General features: G+C 46.7%; 1 protein-coding gene across 2 annotated transcripts in view; it reads left to right on the forward strand.

Annotated features, from left to right (window-relative positions):
* Positions 1 to 1,052: 1,052 nt before the first annotated feature.
* ALPL (alkaline phosphatase, biomineralization associated) overlaps positions 1,053 to 18,302 on the forward strand; it is a 54,441-nt gene continuing 37,191 nt past the window's right edge. The window contains exons 1-2 of one of the 2 annotated variants that reach the window (XM_032495377.1): positions 1,053 to 1,233; positions 4,010 to 4,096. The gene's annotated coding sequence lies outside the window, so the exon portion shown is untranslated. The remainder of the gene's footprint in view (positions 1,234 to 4,009; positions 4,097 to 18,302) is intronic. The other variant, XM_032495376.1, reaches the window with a different exon arrangement.

The raw sequence follows: 18,302 nt of genomic DNA on the forward strand, positions 1-18,302 counted from the left end.
GTACCAGTTCTGCTGGTGTCGACACCTTCTCCGCTCTGTTCTGGCCTTAGTCTCCTTCTGCCCTCCGTCTCTTTATCTAGAACTTTAATATTTCCTGTACGCTTGTAGACCAGTGTCTCATATTAACCTGCCTCTCAGAACGTGGTAAGGTAAGCCAGGGGAGATGATGTCTGCCTATTAAAGGGCAGGCCAGGCCACAGGGCTCAAGTGATTTGCCCAAGGTCAGGAGGGTGGAGTCTTGAACCTGGGCTGTTAGACTCCACTGCTTAGGAAGTGTAGGCTTCCTCTTCCTGACCCAGGAGGCAGGTCCTGGGGCTCTGGCTACGATGCAGTCTGCAGCAACCCTGGTTGGCTCTAACGAGAAAAGAGGAAATAGTTTCTAAGAAAGGTGGTCCCGCCTAGGCGAGGCTCACCTCCCCAAAGCCACCCCTCCTACATCTCCCTCTACTTCCTGGGGCTCTAGCAAAGGAGACAGCCCAAGGGTAGAGGAGAAATGGAACAGGCCAGTGGTCCGGTCTGCAGTGGGAAGGAGAGAGGGGACAGGGAGGAGAGCCAGAGACACAGGTGGACAGAGACGGAGAGAGGGACACGTGGGCAGAGATGGAAAGAGACCTCAAAAAGAGACCTATAGGTTGACGGACAAAGAGCCAAGATGCACAGAGAGGGCCAAACAAGACAAGGCGCGAGAAAGAGAGCTACAAAGAGACACAGAAGGAAGTTGAAGCCAAAGATAAAGACAACCACAAAGAGACGGAGATGGAATCAGAGCCGGAGCTCCGGGGGAGGGAGGTGGCTGCGCGGGGAAGCCAGGAGGCGGAGAGAGCCCGAGAGCGGCGGGGGCGGCAGAGCGCGGAGGCGGCAGCACCCTCTCCCGCCCCAACCCAGCGCGGTGCCCCAGCCCAGCCAGGGCGCGGGAAGCAGTGAGAGGTTGTCCCGTTCCCCGGCAGGGGGCGCCCTGGCCGCGCGCCGGGACCAGACGGCAGGACTCGGGGCCGGGGGCGGGGCGGGGCGGGGGAGGGGAGGGCCGGAGCCCGGGCCGGGGGCGGGGGCGGGGGTGGAGGTGGGAGGGGAGGGCTGCCCGGGCCGTGCTCGGGCCCCGCGGCCGCCTTTATAAGGCCGCGGGGGAGGTGGACCCGGCAGCGTCCGGCTCCCGCCACTCCGCGACCTAGGTCCCAGGGCACCGAGTCACGCCACTTGTGCCAGGACAGGCCTTCACCCACGAACTCTGCGCAGGTAAGGACTCCACTCTGGTCCCCGGGCGCCCGGGACTCCCGGGGAAGTGGTCGATCCCCGGCCCCTCCCACATCTTCTGCTCGCCAGGGGATGGTGGCGAGGTTGGATATCAATGGCAGGGCAGGGACCTCCACGTCCCCACACTGCCCAAGGCAGCCCATTTGGAACCCTCAGCCACCTGTCCCGCTCCCGCACTCGCGCGCATCCGAGGCTTCCTGCTGGCGTGCTGGACCCGGCTGGAAGTTGGACGTAGCGCACGCGGAGCCGGCGAGCTAAGGGGACCGCGTTCGTAACCGCTTCTGCAGTCCTGGGGTCTCCTGCCGCCCGGGCTGCTGCCGGAGACTCCTCACCTTCAGTCTAGGCACCTCCTCCTGGTGTCCCGTGCCTGAGCAGCTTCTGTGGTACCCCCTTGATCCAAGATCAAGAGACTCAGGTTGACCCATGCTACGGCGCCCCCACAGGGCAGGGGTTGGTCTTTTTGCCGGGGGAGGTGGGGCGGTTCCAAAGGAGTTTGGGCCAGAGCTAGGAGAATTAAAGGGAAGGAGAATCTCGGGTCAAGAGTCGCAGGGAGGCGGGGTTGGGGGGCGGGAAGGGACGATAACGGGCGTGTTGATGTCTGGGAGTTGGAGGTGGGCACAGCAGCCATAGGGCACGGTTCTGGAGCTCCTGAAGCTGAGGGAGTCTGCGATCCACCTCTGGACGTGTGCAAGTGAGCTGATTGCCCAGGGTTAGTGCCCATGCCCAGTCTTGATAAGAAAGGGTTAAATGCATAGTAACATTGGCAGGGTGGGAAGCTAAGGAAAGTCCTGTACTTTCCCCCACGTTGTCCCTTTTGACCTTTTTCCTACGCAGAATGGGATTGGTGAGGGGGTCTTTACAAAGGCCTGTGGGTGAAGAGGGAAAACCCAGGAGATCAAAAGAGGGGCAATTCTTAAGCTAGAAGGGGCCTTTGGGCCCTGGAAAAAAAGAGCCCCAGGTGGGCCACGCTTCCCAGGGGGTCAAGGGCTTGGCTCCCACACCAGTAAAGATGACAGCAATTGTTTATTGACCACCTACTGGGTGCCGGGCCCACCCCAGTACTTCACATGCATCATCTCATTTACAAATGGGGAAACTGAGGCTTGGGGAAGTTAAGCAAGTGTGAGACTAGGATTTGAACCCAGACTCTAAACCCTGCAACCTTCATCTCCCACTTCCACTGTACTGCCCAAGAGATGAGGGGCTGAGCCTTGGTTCTTCCTTCTGGCCTGTCCAGTGTTCAATCTTATATGCCCCACCACCACATGCATGCTAGACCTGCCCTCTTCAAATCTTTATTCCTTCCCACCCCCACCCACTCCACTCCCCACCCCTGCTCACCTTGGCCTTCTGCTTCCTTTCGTCTTCTTAAACTTCATGCCTCTGAACTCCCTAAGCAGAAAAGGCCCCTGAACACAGCTGCTTAACCTTCCAGTCCCTGGAGTAAGACAGGCTTGGATGATGGCCCCTGTCGGTGTCTGTGGCCCCACCTGCAAAATGGGGAGTATGCCACGCTCATAAGACTATTGTGAGGAATAAAACTGAACTGAGGCCAGAAACAAAATGCTATCTTCATTCAACAAAAGTTTGTTAAACTTTGTGCCAAACCCTGTTCTAGGTGCTAGGAATGCAGCAGTAAATTAAACAGACATTTGGACATTCACATGACAATTTTTTCAGGCTCTGAAATGGATATTTTGGAATTGGAATCAAGCAATTCACAAGGAAGGAGATTAAAATGCAATAACACGGGTAAAGTTGGTCGGCCAACCTTTGGTTTTCACTCATAGAAGAGCAACCTGGCTGTTGACCTTGGACAAGTTCTGTTCCCTGTTGTGCCTCAGTCTCCTCCTTTAAGCTGAGAAGATCAATAAATAGTACTTACCAGCAGTGATGTCCAAATATGATCTATGTATGCAAAGTGTTTAGCTGGTGCCTGTGCTTAAGAAAATATTGGCTATAATCAGCTCTAATCTCAGCAGAAAAGTGCAACCCTGAGACTGGGTGTAGGGTTATATCACTGCCTCTGAACCCTGGAAACCTGTCACCCACCTTCTCCTAGGTCTTGTCCATTCCCTGATGGGTTGGGCTGTAGAGTGGCATGGTGATCTCCTTGCCTACACTCAGGTGCCATCTCCTATTACCCTACACACAGCCTTGGCCAGGAGCCTGGAGCTCCTTGCTGGGAACAGGCCTGGGGCTGTTTTCTCAGCAGTGCCTTCTGCCCTCTGCCTCTGTTTAAATGGGATGAAACCAAACTCAAGCCCTGCCTGTCCTGTGCTTTACATATCCTACATTCCCTGCAAGCTAGATACAGTCCTTACTTTACTGGTGAGGAAGCTGGTCCTGCAGAGGGAAAGTGTCTTGTTCAAGAGACACACAGATACTACCTGGGGAGCTGGGGCTGGAGCCCTGGTGATCAGCTCTAGTGATCCTCCTGTTGCACCCATCTTTAGGGATGAGGCCTCTCAATCCAGGGGCAGGATCCAGTGGCATAGCTCGGAGTTCTCACCTTGAAATAGATCCAGCTGAAGTTATTAATACAAAACTCAGAGCTGGAAGAGAACATTACGGGGAGAGTGAGCACGCTAGGCTGAGAACCAGCACTCAGAAATCTCCTAGTGGCCACAGGAATGCAGACGCAGCTTTCCGTGCTACGTCTTTGTCGTCGTTGTCCTCGTCCTCAGCAGGGTGGAGCTAGGCTGTGCAGTGTGTGTGTGTGTTTCTTTTTTTTTTAAAGAGATGTCTTCACTTTTAGAAGGCAGCTGTGGGCAGTAGATTGGAGGTTCATTTCCAGCACTGCTGTGTCACCCTGGACAAGTTTCTTTCCCTCTCTGAGCCTCAGGTGAGGAAATCATTTATAATATGGGTTAACAATACTTTGCAGAGTTGCTGTAATGAGCCAGCAACATCATAAATGATTTTTCACCACTGAATGGTTCAGCTGGGGCTGAACCAGAATTGGTGATTGTTATTGAGAAGTTAATGTTCTCTGTGGGACAGTTTCTTCGCCAATACCAGGTGATCCATAGGGCCAGAGAGAAGGCCTTGTGAGGTTACAAAGACCTAGACAGGAGGGAAAATACTGGACTTGGGGTCAGCATCTTGGGTTCCCACCCCTAGTTGTGTGACCCAAGGCAGGTCACTTTGCCTCTCTGACTGCTGGGTTCATAGTAGACCCCCAACTATGATGCTCAGTGTCCAAAGAACATTCAAGGGTAGTCTCCATATTTTTCCACCTCCTCATGCCACCTCCCAACATTTCATAATTGCTCCCAGAAAAAAGTCATGCTTAAAGTTTTCCATGCTGAAATTCTCAACCTCACTGTGGCATGAAATCAATTGTTTGCATTTAATTTGACTTCTCAAATTAAGGGGTAAAATTTGAGATGAGGGTAGGGGATGGGGGGAGGAGGAGATGAGGAAAACGAAGTTAAACCAGATGTGTTTTTGTTTAACTGTCGGATGGTGGTTAAACTGCTCGAGTATTATTGCCATCATTCCTTCTGAATTCCAGTAACCAGGAGTCAAGTTTCACTAAAAATTGTAGTGTTCCTTCCTGGCTACCATAGACTTGCTGTCCCCATTATTATTATTATTACTATTTTATATTCATCTGAGGTCACAAAGTACTGGTCAGAGAGGAGACATAGATGCCTAGAATTTCAGAGCTGGAAGGGATTTAAAGGCTCTCTGTTAACTGGCTGCTTTGCAGATCAGGGAGACTGAGGTACAGAGAGGTGGGAAGGGGCTTGCCCAAGGTCACCCATGATCTTTCCAAAAGCAACCACTGTCTTGACTTTGGTGTGTATCATTTCCATAGTATATCCTTAATATATCTATTTTTTGAAAAAAAAAAAAAAAAAAAAGAATTATTCAAGGAAGGATACACATAACTCCTGTATGTTAAGAGGCTGGTAAATCAAAGTGGATACAGGTGGAGGAAGAAAGAGACAAATTGTACTCAGAGAGGCCAGGCCTGACACAGTTCTATGACAGCCAGCAGCAGGCCTGGAGGATTACAGGACAGGGACCTGAGGACCTCAGGTGTGGGTTGGTAGAAAAAGATCCTCAACTTAGAGGAACAGTGTTTGAGTCCTTGAACTGTTGATACCCTACCTGTGTGACCCTGGGCAAGTCACTTCCCCTCTGTGAGCCTCAGTCTCCTCATCTGTAAGCCAGGATGCTTTTGAAGAGCAACAGTTGGGGACATCCCTAAGACTTGGGATGGTCTAACTTACTCAGTTGGTCCTCACATATTCACAAACTGCCCTCCCAAGGCAGCAAGTGGTGGGGGTGGAGGAATTGTTGACTCCCATGTGATTTTAAAACTTTTAGTTGTTGGTGTTGCTAAAACAGGTGGTTTTATTTTACATAAAAATAAGGGTTTCTGGCTTTTCTCAAAAGATCAAAAGATGTGACCACACTGGGCTGCATCCTGTCTGGCCACTATGGCTTGAGCTGATTAGCAGCTTCTCTGTCCACTTTTCCACAGTCCCCATTGTGCCCCACTCTCACCCAGCCCATTTGCTTCATTGCCATTCCTGCCTGCCTTCAGAGTCTCCAATTTCTGGGTTAGGTGCTTGAGGCTTGGCCAGCCCTCCAGGGGCTCAGGGTAGGAATGTGGGACACATGGACACCAGTCTCTCTTCCAGGGCCTGGCGGGATCTCTGAAACATGTCTGCCTGGAGGAGAGAGCTTCCCTCCTGCTTTGCTGGTCCCGGGAAGAGGCTAAGAGCTATAGAGACTTGGGGCTGACATCGTCAGCCTGTCAGTACTCAGAGAGCTGGGCCTGGGGCCCAGCTGTTGGGGGACAGGCAACCCTGGGTGCTTCAATCTAGAGAATACAGTGTCCCCTCAGGGAGGGGACTCCTTTGACATCTGCCACCTCACCTAATGCTCCCAACAGCCCTGTGCATTGGTGTCTGCTTCACAGATAGGAAACACCATCTTGCACACTGAACCCACAGCTCTCTGTTCTGCCCCCTTTGCTGGGAGCCGAGGCGTGGTGATGACTGGCAGGCACCTGATCTCCAAATCGCTGTGTCAGAGCTTGAGGGCAGCATGGGAGGCTGGGAAGCCTCATGGTTCAGGCTCCTGGTGAAGGCTCTGGAGGCAGCCACCTAGCATGAGCTTCTAGAAGGTCTCTGCAAGCAAACTGCTCTGGGGGTACAAGATGAACAAGGGGGAGCCCTGAGGACCAGGGCCCCTGGTCCTTGCACCTGCAGAGTTGTTCAGGAACGTACTCTGTGGGAAGCAGCATCCTGTGAGCACCCGCTGAGTACCAGGCACTTTCCACACTGTCTTTGATCCTCACCTACCCTCACCCCTGCCATTCTGCAGTTGTGGCTCAGGGGACGGATACCTTGGGTCCAATTCCCTCCCCTGGGTGCCTCTGTCACCGTGCCCCGATCCAGGGAAGGGAGGAGAGCGGGGTGGTGGCTGGGAGGCTATTTCCTTGGCAAACCTGTAGTGAGACCCTGACCCGCGGCTTGTCTGAGAGAAGCGTCTCCATCCCCCCAAATCTCAGTTTGGGATTCAGGTGGGTGAACTTCACCCGGCCAGGTCTGCAAGCTGCCAGACAAGCCCAGCAAACATTTTATGTCCTTTAAAAAAGTGTTTAGGAGGCTTTTATTTGCAAACCTGTAAATCCCACATTTAAAAGAATCTGCTGTGTGACTTTTTTTTTAATTGAGGTATAGTTGATTTACAATGTTGTGTTAATTTCTGATGTGCAGTATAGTGATTCAGTTATACATACATGTATTCCTTTTTAAGTCAAGTTCTTGCCTTCTCTGATCCACCTTTGACTTTGTCTACAAAACAGCAGGGTGAGTACTCTCCCAGACCTCAGGTTAAGGTCCTCAGATCCCTGTCCTATAATCCTCTAGGCCTCATGCTGGCTGTCAGTGAACTGTGTCAGACCTGGCGTCTCTGAGTATCATTTGTCTCTTTCTTCCTCTATCCGTCCCCTCTTTGACTTACTGACCTCTTAACATACAGGAGTTAATAACTTACTCATCTGCTGCCATTCTGGGTAGAAAGTGTCTCAGCTGACTCTGAGACCCCTCCCCTCTGTCACTCCTTCTTAGCACTTCTGTAACAGCTCTCTGTTTCTTCTGAGCTCCCATTTCCACCTGCACACACAATTGCTCATTATATGTCCATAGACTCTACCTGATAACATTGCTCCTCATTCAGTGTTAGCAGCCCTGTGCGGCAAGTGCTGTTATCCCACATTACAGATGAGGAAGCTGAGGCACCAAATCACCCAGCTGGGAAATGGGAAATATGCATGTTCATCCCCTACCATTGCCAATCCACCCACCCAAGGCTGCTTCCTTCTTTGTGACATGAATGATATAAACAACTTAAAAGAGAAATTTTGAAATTGTTTTGAAATTTTGAAATTGTTAAATATAGTAATTCATATTTCAGCATCAGTTAGCCAATCAAGATAACAGAGGTAAACAGGTTCCTCTCAACAGCTCATCTGAGAGCCCTTGCCTTAGTCACCTGAGTAGTATTTGTGACAATGCTGTGTGTTTTAATTTTTTCTCTTGACCTCATCCTTACAAGTAACACTTAAGGTCTTACTGTATGTCAGGAACTGAGCTAATGACTCTGAGTGACCTTACTGTATTTAACTTGTTATCCTCTCCATTTTATAGAGGAGAAAAATAAAGCTCAGGGAAGCTGAGTGACCTTTCTCAAGGTCACACAGCTAGAAAGTAGAGATGAGACCCAAAATCAGGTCTCATGCCCTTATGCCCAATCAGATTAGCATCTGGATTCAAATTTTTGTCTGGATACTAGCCCCCAGGGGACCTTGCTGTTTTTTCCCATAGAACCATCCATCTCTGGGTTTTGCAAAGTGATGTGGGGTGGGATGCCTCAGAGGGAGGGGACCTAGCACAGTCACTCCTGATTGGACAGCAGCTTCTGTTCTCCAGACTATGGGTCTTGGCCTGGACATCCCCTCTTCTAGTTAGGAGGAAGAATATGACAGTCTTAGCAGAAGCATTCTTAGAAAACCAGAGGGGCCTGGGTTTGAATCCCAACCCTGCCACTTTGAGCTTTGTGACCTTAGGCAAGTCTCTTTGCCTCTTTTGGCTTTCAGTTACCTTGCCTGACAAGTATGGCTTGTTTGAGTGAGGCAAGGCCTTAGGACTCTTCTAGCTCATACATGGCAAATAGTTGGCACACATGCTGCCACTCTCCTGTCCTCCACCCTTATCAGACATCACTAATCAACCACTGCTCTCTTTCCTTCTAAACCTCAAGTTCCTTCTAAATGCAGTCCTCTAGGCAGTCATTATCAACTCACTAGAGTTGGCACACAAGATTGGAAGACATCTCCAAACCAAATTAGACTTAGGCATAGTGTGAGCAGAGGCAGAGAAGGGACAGGCCCAGGGTGGCGCCTAAGTCAGTGTCACTGTGCTTCTCAGTCTTCTTTTCCTGATCTGAGAGAGCAGGAGGAACCCTGAGCTAGACTGTGCCAGAACCTGCCTCTGGTGTGGGGTGAAGACCTTTCATGGAGCACCCAGGTGTGTCCATGTTCAGTCCTCAAGGGGATGCGGGCGGGGGGTTTGGTTTCTGGGGCCAGTTGCAACCCAGGCTTAAAGTAAGAATGAAAAGGAAAAGGCTGCTTTCAGATCATCCTGGAAAGAATTCCATTCACCTCTTCCAAATAATATCCTCCAAAGATAATACCTGTAATAGCAGTAATAATAGTATTAAGAGTTATTAACATTTATTGAATATTTATTATGCACCAAACCACTCTGCTAAATGCTTTAAATACATTCATGCTTTTAAGCCTTATAACAACCTTTATTCAAGTGAAGAAAATGACTCAAAGATGCAGTCCTTTGCCCAAGTTCCCTGCTGGTGAAACAGGGGAGCTGCTGAGATTGGAATTCGCATCCGTGCAGCCCTGAAGCGGCTCCCCTCCCTGGCTCAGTCCGAGGACTGCCAGACTCTGCACTGGCTGTTCCCCCGATCACCATCATCACTTCTCATTCGTGACCAGGACACTTCTTCACCTGTGGAAGGTGCTCTTCCACACACAGAACCTTCCATGAACACACGGCAGTAGCAAAGCAAATGGCATGTCCATGTTTGCAGGTTAGAAAATTGGACCGGGGATCACACAGCCAGGAAATGGTCCTTGCTGGGCTGCGGGATGGCCAGGGAGAGCCTGGGCAGGAGACGGGAACTCGGGTGTGTTGCAGCTGAGGTGGGGTTGGGTTTGTCCCCCCCATCCTAGATATCCTGAAACTAGTTCCTGTTTTAATCAGCCATGGGACCCTGGATGAGTCATTTTAATACTCCCAACCTCAGCTTCCAGGCTCTTATCATACTTTTTGGTTGTCAAAGCTCTTTCCTATTCATGAACTCACTGAATCCTTAAAACAGCCCAATAAATTATTATCTTCATTTTGCAGAAGGGAAACTGAGGCTCAGGTCAATCAATGGCAGAACTAGCCCTCAAACTCAGATCAGGATCCCAGGCTCATGGTCTTTCCTCAGATGCGTCCCCCAGCCTCTGGCATCTTTGCCTTTGCACCTGCTGTCCCCTCCCCAGCAGTGTCCTCCCTGCCTGTGTTGCCAGTTGGCATCAGAGCTTCTTTTCTAGATCTTGCTTAGAAAACTTCAGCCCTTGGTAAGCTGATCATCCACGCAGTGTCTGGCTCTGTGTGAGTTCCTGGAGGGCAGGAACCCCATTTGAGTCATTCGTGAATCCCAAGGTACGTGCATTCAGCAAGTATCCAATGACCTTGAGTTAATGAAAGACGGCAACACCTGGCAGGGGTTTCCACAGCTCAGCCAGGCTTGCTTCCTGGGGGAATCTGGAAAGGCTGTCCTGCTGGGTTTGACACCTGAGCCACTCTAGGCGGAGCCCGGCTGCCCTTCCCAGATCTGTGGCTGATAATTGGCAGCAGGACAAGCAGGTTTCACTATTGGTAGCTCAGGTCTCGGTCAGGTATGGGTTCCCCCAGCATCATACCTCTGACCAATCTTCTCGTCCATTTTGTTCACAGGTATACCCTCAGTGCCAAACAATCTTAATTTCTTTAAAAATAGTACCAACCATCATTTGCTGAATCTATAAGTACCATGCATCCTGGTGCATATTATGCGCTTAATACATACTTGGCGAATGAATGAATACTTGCAAGGAGTAACAGCTCTTAGGATTGAAGACCTTGTGTGACCCCCATGCCTCAGTTTCCTCCTGTGTCCATGAGAGGTACTCAGAGGAATAATTGATACATACATCAATATGTGTTTGTTTTAAATATGTTGTGAACCACTCTCTAACTGCTTCACTTATATTTATTCATGTATCCTCACAACAGAGGCCCAGAGAGGTTAAGTAATCTCTCTTAGATCACACAGCTGGCACCAAATACAAATATTTTCCTGACTCTCGGGACACATGTGTTCTAAGTAATACAATGAGGGGACCATTTTCCCCCAACCTCTTTCCCTAGCACAGAACCCCCTACCCCAGAGCCCACGGTCATCAATAGTAGGGGAGTCCAGTGGTCATTTGTCCCCTGACTAGGAAACACCTCCTGGCTAGAAAAGACCTAATGCAGTGGCGAGCACATAATAGGTCTTGTGACCATCATGGGTGTAACAGGCACCAATCAAGCGCTGTGTAGAAGCCCACAGGAGGGAGACCTGAGTCTGCTGCAGAAAGCCAGGGGAGCCTTCACGGAAGAAACGCAAGCGGTCATGAGTGACTGTAACAGCAACAGCTCACACCTCCTGAGGAGCAGACCCTGCTCCAAGCGCGTCAGACCTAGGAACTCATTTACTCCTCTGTCAGCCCTGGGAGGTGAGCACCATTATATTCATCCCCACCCCGCGGATTGGGAAACAGAAACGTGCTCACTTGCCTGGGAAACTGTTAGGAACAGGCGGGCCCGGCACCAAGCTGTGGAGTCGGCTGTACTGCCTGCTCGGCCAAGCTTCCTGCTGGTCAGTTCCCTCGCGCCTCTGCTCGGGGCTGGCTGTTGGCAGGCAGGCCCATGTGAGGGTAAACCCTGGTACCACATGATCCCTGGAGTGGAGGGGAGTTTCTCCCTTCTCCCGAGGGCCTTTCTCGCATCATGCCCTGAGGCTGAGCCCAGATGGAGGTTTCCAGGAAGGGAAACCAACTTATCACCTCACCCCTGTCTGGGGCAGCTCCAGCATGTGTCAGCTCCCTAATCCCCTGGCACTTTGCATACACGGCCAGTAGCAACGGGGACTAGCATCCCTGAGGAGGGAGGGCCGTGACTGTTCCGAGGGAGGTGCTGCTGTGGTCTGTCAGAGGCGGAAAGAAGGCTCAGTGTGGTTAAATAACTTGCCCAGGGTTGCGGAGCCAGTGGGTGGTAGAGCTGGGATTTGAACCCAGGCCTGGGGGCTTTCCCCTCTGCCTCTCAGTCTGCTCTGAGCCGACTGGTTTTGGTTCTGGTGAGGGAAAACGTGTCTGTCATGAAGACGTCTTGTGCAGAGACTCAGGCTTGCTTCCAAACAATCTAAAATTGTTTAATAATACTAAGCGCTGTCATTTACTGAGTGTCTGTGTATGGCCTGCTTAGTACGTGTTTTATGTCCCCTTTTCATTGGTCCTCTTAACCGCCCCTCAGGGTAGGTACTTGAATCTCAGTTTTTGTAGGTGAAAAATAGAAGCATAGAAAAGGGGAGGGACTTGCCCAAGATCTTGCCGCTCATAAGTGGTTAAGCCAGAATTTGAAACTAGGCAGCTTGGCTCAAGTGTGGGCCTGTAATCACTTAATAAATATTAGGTAAATCTCTGCGGGCCAGATGTGTAAACTCCTCTTGAACCTAATGGTCCTTCTGGAGCCTGGCTCGGGGAGAGGGTGCAAGGCAGGAATAGACCACAGGACACTTCCCAGCCCTCTGAGCTGAGGATGCAGAGTTTATCTACCTGCTGTATGAGTCCTGGGAGAAGGGAGGGATGGATTGGGTTAGGGGGCACAGTGGGGCAGTCCTGGTGTCTCCAGAACCAGGGCCAGGAGGAGGCCAGAGCAATTAGCCTGGCTGAAGCTCCAGCTAACTGAGAATCCTCAGTGGGGGATTGGCCCCAGCCTCAGGCCGGGGCTCTGGCCTCAGGCCTGACCCTTCTGGGGTCCCGTCTCAGGCTTCCAGAGTCTTTCTAGGGTGGGAAATCTCAGAGCACTGGTTTGTGTGAGAACTTTGCAGTTTCCCCCTTCAACCCCCAAATCCTGGGCTGGCCTGCCTGCCCCACTTCACCCTTTCGGAGGAAGCGGATCCCTTCCTGTTGGGTAGCTACACGATTTGAATAATCAAGTATTTCCCTACTGGTTCCCGGCCCACCAGGGCTCGCTGTGCAAGGCGTCTAGTTGGGGCTCCGAGGCAGGCCTGCCAGCCTCCTCATCTGGTGATGTTCTCCAGTCAGCAAGGGCGACGTGCAGGGAAACCCTGTGTAGTTGGCTTTGCTGGGCAGGCCCCAGGCAGTTCCTGTAAAGGAGGCAGTGCTGGCCTTGGACTTTGTCCCCTTACTGCTTTGAGTGGCTCCTGTTAGGAAAAGGAGGAGGGGTTGTCCCCGTTTCAGGAAATCCATGCTGGAGTGGCCTTTTTTGTCAGCTCACCAGGGTATGACCTCTTGGCTCCTGTCAGGCTAGAGAAAGGAGGAAGCAGAGTCAGGAAGAGGGAAAGATGGGTGCAAGAAAACAGTCATTCATTCATTCAACAAATATTTCCTTGCTTAGCCCAACTGCCTGCTAGGCCAAGGGCGGGGTGCTGGAATTCACAGATGAATCTGGTCTAGTTTTTTTCTTCAGAGAGCATCTAGTATAGGGATAGAGGGTCATGTAAACAGATGACATTTCAGAGTCCCAGGTGGTACAGGATGAAGGGGACATGCAAGAGCTGTGGGACCCAAGGAACCGCTTAACCAAGCCTTGGGCAGAATGTCCACAAAGGATTTCTGCAGAAGGAGGAGCATTCTTTTTAAAAATTTTTTTCTCCCAACAAATGTTTACTGAGCATCTTCTGTAGGCAGGTGTGGTTCTAGGTGCTGGGGCTGCAGCAGTGAAGAACACTGTCCTGCCTCCTGGAGCTCCTCTGTAATGCAGACCATAAAGTAAAATTAAGTTAGTCTCAGAAAGTAATGAGGGCTGTGAAGAAAATAAACAGGGTTGTGAAATAGTGAGGAACTGGGGTGCGGTGGGGGCTTCTTCACCCGGCATGAGCAGGGAAGGACTCAGAGGAGGTGGCCTTTGACCTGAAGAATGAGAAGGAGTGAGCCAAGCAAAGACCTGGGGGATGAGTGTTCCAGGCAGGGGAATGGCCAGTCCCAACCCCCTGAGGGAAGAGAACAGGGCATGGAAAGTCTGAGTGGTGAAGGGAGGGGACCGGGAGATGATGTCAGGAGGTGGGCTGCCCCAGAACTTGCAGACATCTGACCTGACTTGAAGAATCAGCAGGACCTGCCAGGAGAAGTAAGGGATGGGTGACCTCCTGCTTACTGGATGGCCCCTTAAAAACACTCTGAGCAGGAATGGCCTTTGGGGTTTGCTACTCCGGCCCTCCATGCACAGATGGGGCGGCTAGGGCCCAGAGAGGGAAAGTGACCCTCTGAGGTCACAAAGGGAGATAGTGGGACAGTATCTAGGTCCCCTAGCCACCAACCAGTTTCTCTCCAAGGTGCCCACACAGGTCCGCTGAATTAAGACGGACATTTATTAAGCGCTTACTGTTTGCCAAGAAAGTTACGTACCTTACCTACTTCGACAGGTGGAAGGTGAGGCTCAGGGAGGTATGGGGACCTGGTTAAGGGTCATTGAGGCCTGGGTTCCATATGGTTGACCCTGGCCAAGTGGCCGAACCTCAGTTTACTCATAAAATGGGGACAGTAATGGTTTCCAGCTCATAACACTGTTGAGGATTCAATGAGATATGACATGTGTTGAGAAATTTTGATAGTGTTTGGCAAAATGTGAATATTATCTGAGCATTTTTGTTTTCATTTAAGTTATTTTATGGACCTTGGGATCATTCAGTGGATTAATCATGATCTTTGTTCAAGCACTCTCCCCATTGATCCATAATGACACTCTTGTCTATTTTATTACTAAAAATAAACGTAAAATGCCAATGAGCCATCATTCAATACTAGGACTAGAATGTTGACAGTAATTTATATCTTCCTCTGGGCTCTTCCATCTGCCTCCCACTCACCTTTCTTCATGTGGGGTAACCACTATCCTGAGTCTGGGCTTTCCCATTCCCTTGCCTTTTAAAATTATTATTTTAAAAATTTGATTAATATTTTATTAGTATTTGTATTAGTATTATTATCACACAGGTTTATGTATCATATATATCGAAATTTCTCATTCCCTTTGCCTTCTTTGATTAGTTTTTAACGTCATGTATCAGTGTGTTTTATATATCATATAAAATATATATAGTTTTACTTTATGAAAGTGTATCATGCTTTACATCATCTCCTGGGACTTGCTTTTTTCACTTAGTCTTATATTGCAGAGATCAATCCAATAGTTGCATGTTGCTGTAATTTTTTTTAACTACTGCATAACATTCCACTGGGTTACTATTCCACAATTTCTATTTATTTGATTTCTTGTTGATGGCATTTGGGTTGTTTTCAGCTTTTTGCTAGGGAAGGAAAAGCACCTATGACTATTCATGTACATGCTTTCTAATAGATAAATGGAGAACTTTTTCACTTCTCTTTGTTGCTGATGTATGAAAATGCAATAGGCTTTTTTTTACATTTGATCTTAATCAAGCTAATTTGCTGAACTATTTCCAATTATTTGTCTGTAGATTCTGTGTAGACAATCAGTTGCAAATAATGATAGTTTTCTTTTGTATTTTTAGATCTTTTTGATTTCAACTATTTTTCTTATTACATTGTCTAGGACTTCTAGTACAATCTTAAATTTAAAAGGTAGTATTAGGTACCTGTGCCTTGTTTGATTTTTTTATTGAAATATAGTTTACAATGTTGTGTCAATTTCTGGTGTACAGCATAATAGTTCAGTCATACATATGCATACATATATTCATTTTCATATTCTTTTTTATTAGAGGTTATTACAAGACATTGAATATAGTTCCCTGTGCTATACAGTATAAACATGTTGTTTAGCTATTTTATATATAGTAGTTAGGATCTGCAAATCTCAAACTCCCTATTTATCCCTTCCCACCCTATTCCCAACCTGGTAACCATAAGTTTGTTTTCTATGTCTATGAGTCTGTTTCTGTTTTGTACATAAGTTCATTTGTCTTTTTTTTAGACTCCACATCTAAGTGATATCATATGGTATTTTCTTTCTCTTTCTGGCTTACTTCGCTTAGAATGACACTCTCCAGGTCTGACCATGTTGCTGCAAATGGCATTATTTTATTATTTTTTATGACTGAGTAGTATTCCATTATATACCACAACTTTATCCAGTCTTCTGTCGATGGACATTTAGGTTGTTTCCATATCTTGGTTATTGTAAATAATGCTGCTGTAAACATTGGGGTGTATGTATCTTTTCAAATTAGAGTTCCCGCTGGATATATGCCCAGGAGTGGGATTGCTGAATCATATGGTAAGTCTTATTTTTAATCTTTTGAGGAATCTCTGTAATGTTTTCCATAACAGATGCATCAGATTATATTCCCACCAACAATGTAGGAAGGTTCCCTTTTCTCCACACCCTCTCCAACATTTATTATTTGTGGACTTTTTAATGATGGCCATTCTGACTGGCGTGAGGTGATACCTCGTTGTAGTTTTGATTTGCATTTCTCTGATAATTAGCAGTAGTGAGCATTTTTTCATGTGCTTATTGCCCATTTGTATGTCTTCATTGGAGAATTGCTTGTTTAGGTCTTCTGCCCATTTTTGGATTGGATTGTTTGTTTTTTTCTTATTAAGCTGTATGAACTGTTTATATTCTGGAAACTAAGCCCTTGTCAGTCTCATCTTTTGCGAATGTTTTCTCCCATTCCTTAGGCTGTTTTTTTGTTTTGCTTATGATTTCCTTTGCTGTTCAAAAGCTTATAAGCTTAATTAGGTCCCATTTGTTTATTTTTGCTTTTATTTCTATTGCCTGGGTAGACTGCCCTAGGAGAACATTGCTAAGATTTATGTCATAGAATGTTTTGTCTGTGTCTTCTTCTAAGAGGTTTATAGTGTCTTGTCTTGTTTTTTGCCTTGTTTTTTATTTTAGAGAGAATTGTTCTAATATTTCCCCATTTAGTATGTATGTGTTTTAGAATTTTTATAAATTCCTTTTTCAAGTTAAAGTTCTCTTCTATTCATAACTTATTGAGAGCTTTTTAAAAATAATAATTTGTGTTGAATTATATTAAATGCTTTCGAATAGTATCTTGAGATGATTATAAAGTTTTTCTCTTTTAATCTGTTGCTGCAGTTAATTACATATAAAGATTTTCTAATATAAAATAAGCCTAAATTGTTCATTACATATGTTGGTTATGCTCTGATATCTTGTTTAGAATTATTTTATCAATATTCATGAATAAAATGGATCTGTAATTGTCTGGCTTTCTTCTTTTCTGGCTTTCATATTGTAATTATGGCCTCATTGAATTAGATGGTAATAATTTTTACTGTTCTCTGGAAAAATCTGAGTAAAACTGAGATAATTTGTTTCTTGGAGTCTGGTAGAGCTCAGTTACAAAATCTCCTTGGCCTATTGTTTTCTTTGTGGAAAGAGTTCAACTACTGTTTTAATTTTTAAACTCAGGTTCTTTATTTCTTCTTGAGTCAGTTTTGGTCAGTTATATTTTTAGAAATGTATGCATTTAATCTACATTTTCAAATCTACTGGTATCAGGTTGTATATAGCATTTTCTTATGGTATTCCTCTTTTCCATAATAATTGTGTGTTATCTCTTTCTCCTTCTCTTTATTTTTTATTTTTTTTCAAATTAATCTTCCCTCAAGTTTATTGACTTTTTTAAAGGACTAGCTTGTGGCTTTGATCTTTTCAATTTAATCTTTTTTTCTGTTTTGTTGATATCTGCTCTTTATAATCTCCTTTTACTTTCTTTGAGTTTCTGTTTTTTCTGATTTCCTAAGTTGGACACTTAGGTCATCAATTTTTAGCCTTTCTTTGCTGCATTCCACAATTTTTGATATACAGTGTTTTATTATCATTCAGTTCTAAGTACTGTTTCATTTCTACTATGACTTTTCTTTGGTCCATAAGTTATTTAGGGGTGTTTTTAATCTCTAAGTGTATGAGGAATTGTTTGTTCTTTTAAAAACTAGCTTGAAACTTAAAAATCAGAAAATGTGGGCTGTGCGAAGACCTGTTATTTAAAATGTGAGATTTGCTTTGTGGCCTGGTATGTGATTAATTTTTTTTTAAATGCTTGAGTGTCCCTGAAAAGAATGTGTGTGTGTATTTTGTTTATACTGCCCTACTTTTTAATTTCAATTTATCTTGCTTTTTCTGTTTCACTTTAATGTTTTATTACTTAAAAAAAATTGTTAGCTATAGCTTTTTCCTCCAAGGACGAGATCAGCATTTTCTCACACCCCGTGGGTTCTCTCTTCCCTTTCAGCCCTTATACTCCACCAACGTGTCCTTCAGCCGCCATAACATCATGTCGAGATTGTCTGGAGTTTTCAGTTTATAGAATCGTCTTGTTCTTTTCTTTGATCTGGGAATTTTTTAAAAACATTAAACCTTACTATTTGCTTAGCTTCCACATATCTTTAGTGTCACCTGTGGAATTTGTTTCTGTTAGTGAAGTAGTTACTTCAAAATTGTTTTTCTTTGGGGGTGGGGGTGTCTTTTTGTATAAACCTGAGCCATTGAAATGTGATTTTTGGGGTTTGGGTTTTTTATTTTTTATTAATTTTTTTTAAGCCTTTAACATTTGAATGACAGTTTAGCTTGATATAAAATTCTCAGTTCAAATTCTTTTCCTTTGGTACTTTGGTAAATTCAATTTGGTACTTATTCCTTTGCAAGCCATTGGGTTTTTTTTTCCCCCAGACTTTTAGAATG

This window comes from Camelus ferus, chromosome 13 (genome assembly GCF_009834535.1).
Source record: "Camelus ferus isolate YT-003-E chromosome 13, BCGSAC_Cfer_1.0, whole genome shotgun sequence".
In the NCBI taxonomy this organism is placed as follows: Eukaryota; Metazoa; Chordata; class Mammalia; order Artiodactyla; family Camelidae; genus Camelus; species Camelus ferus.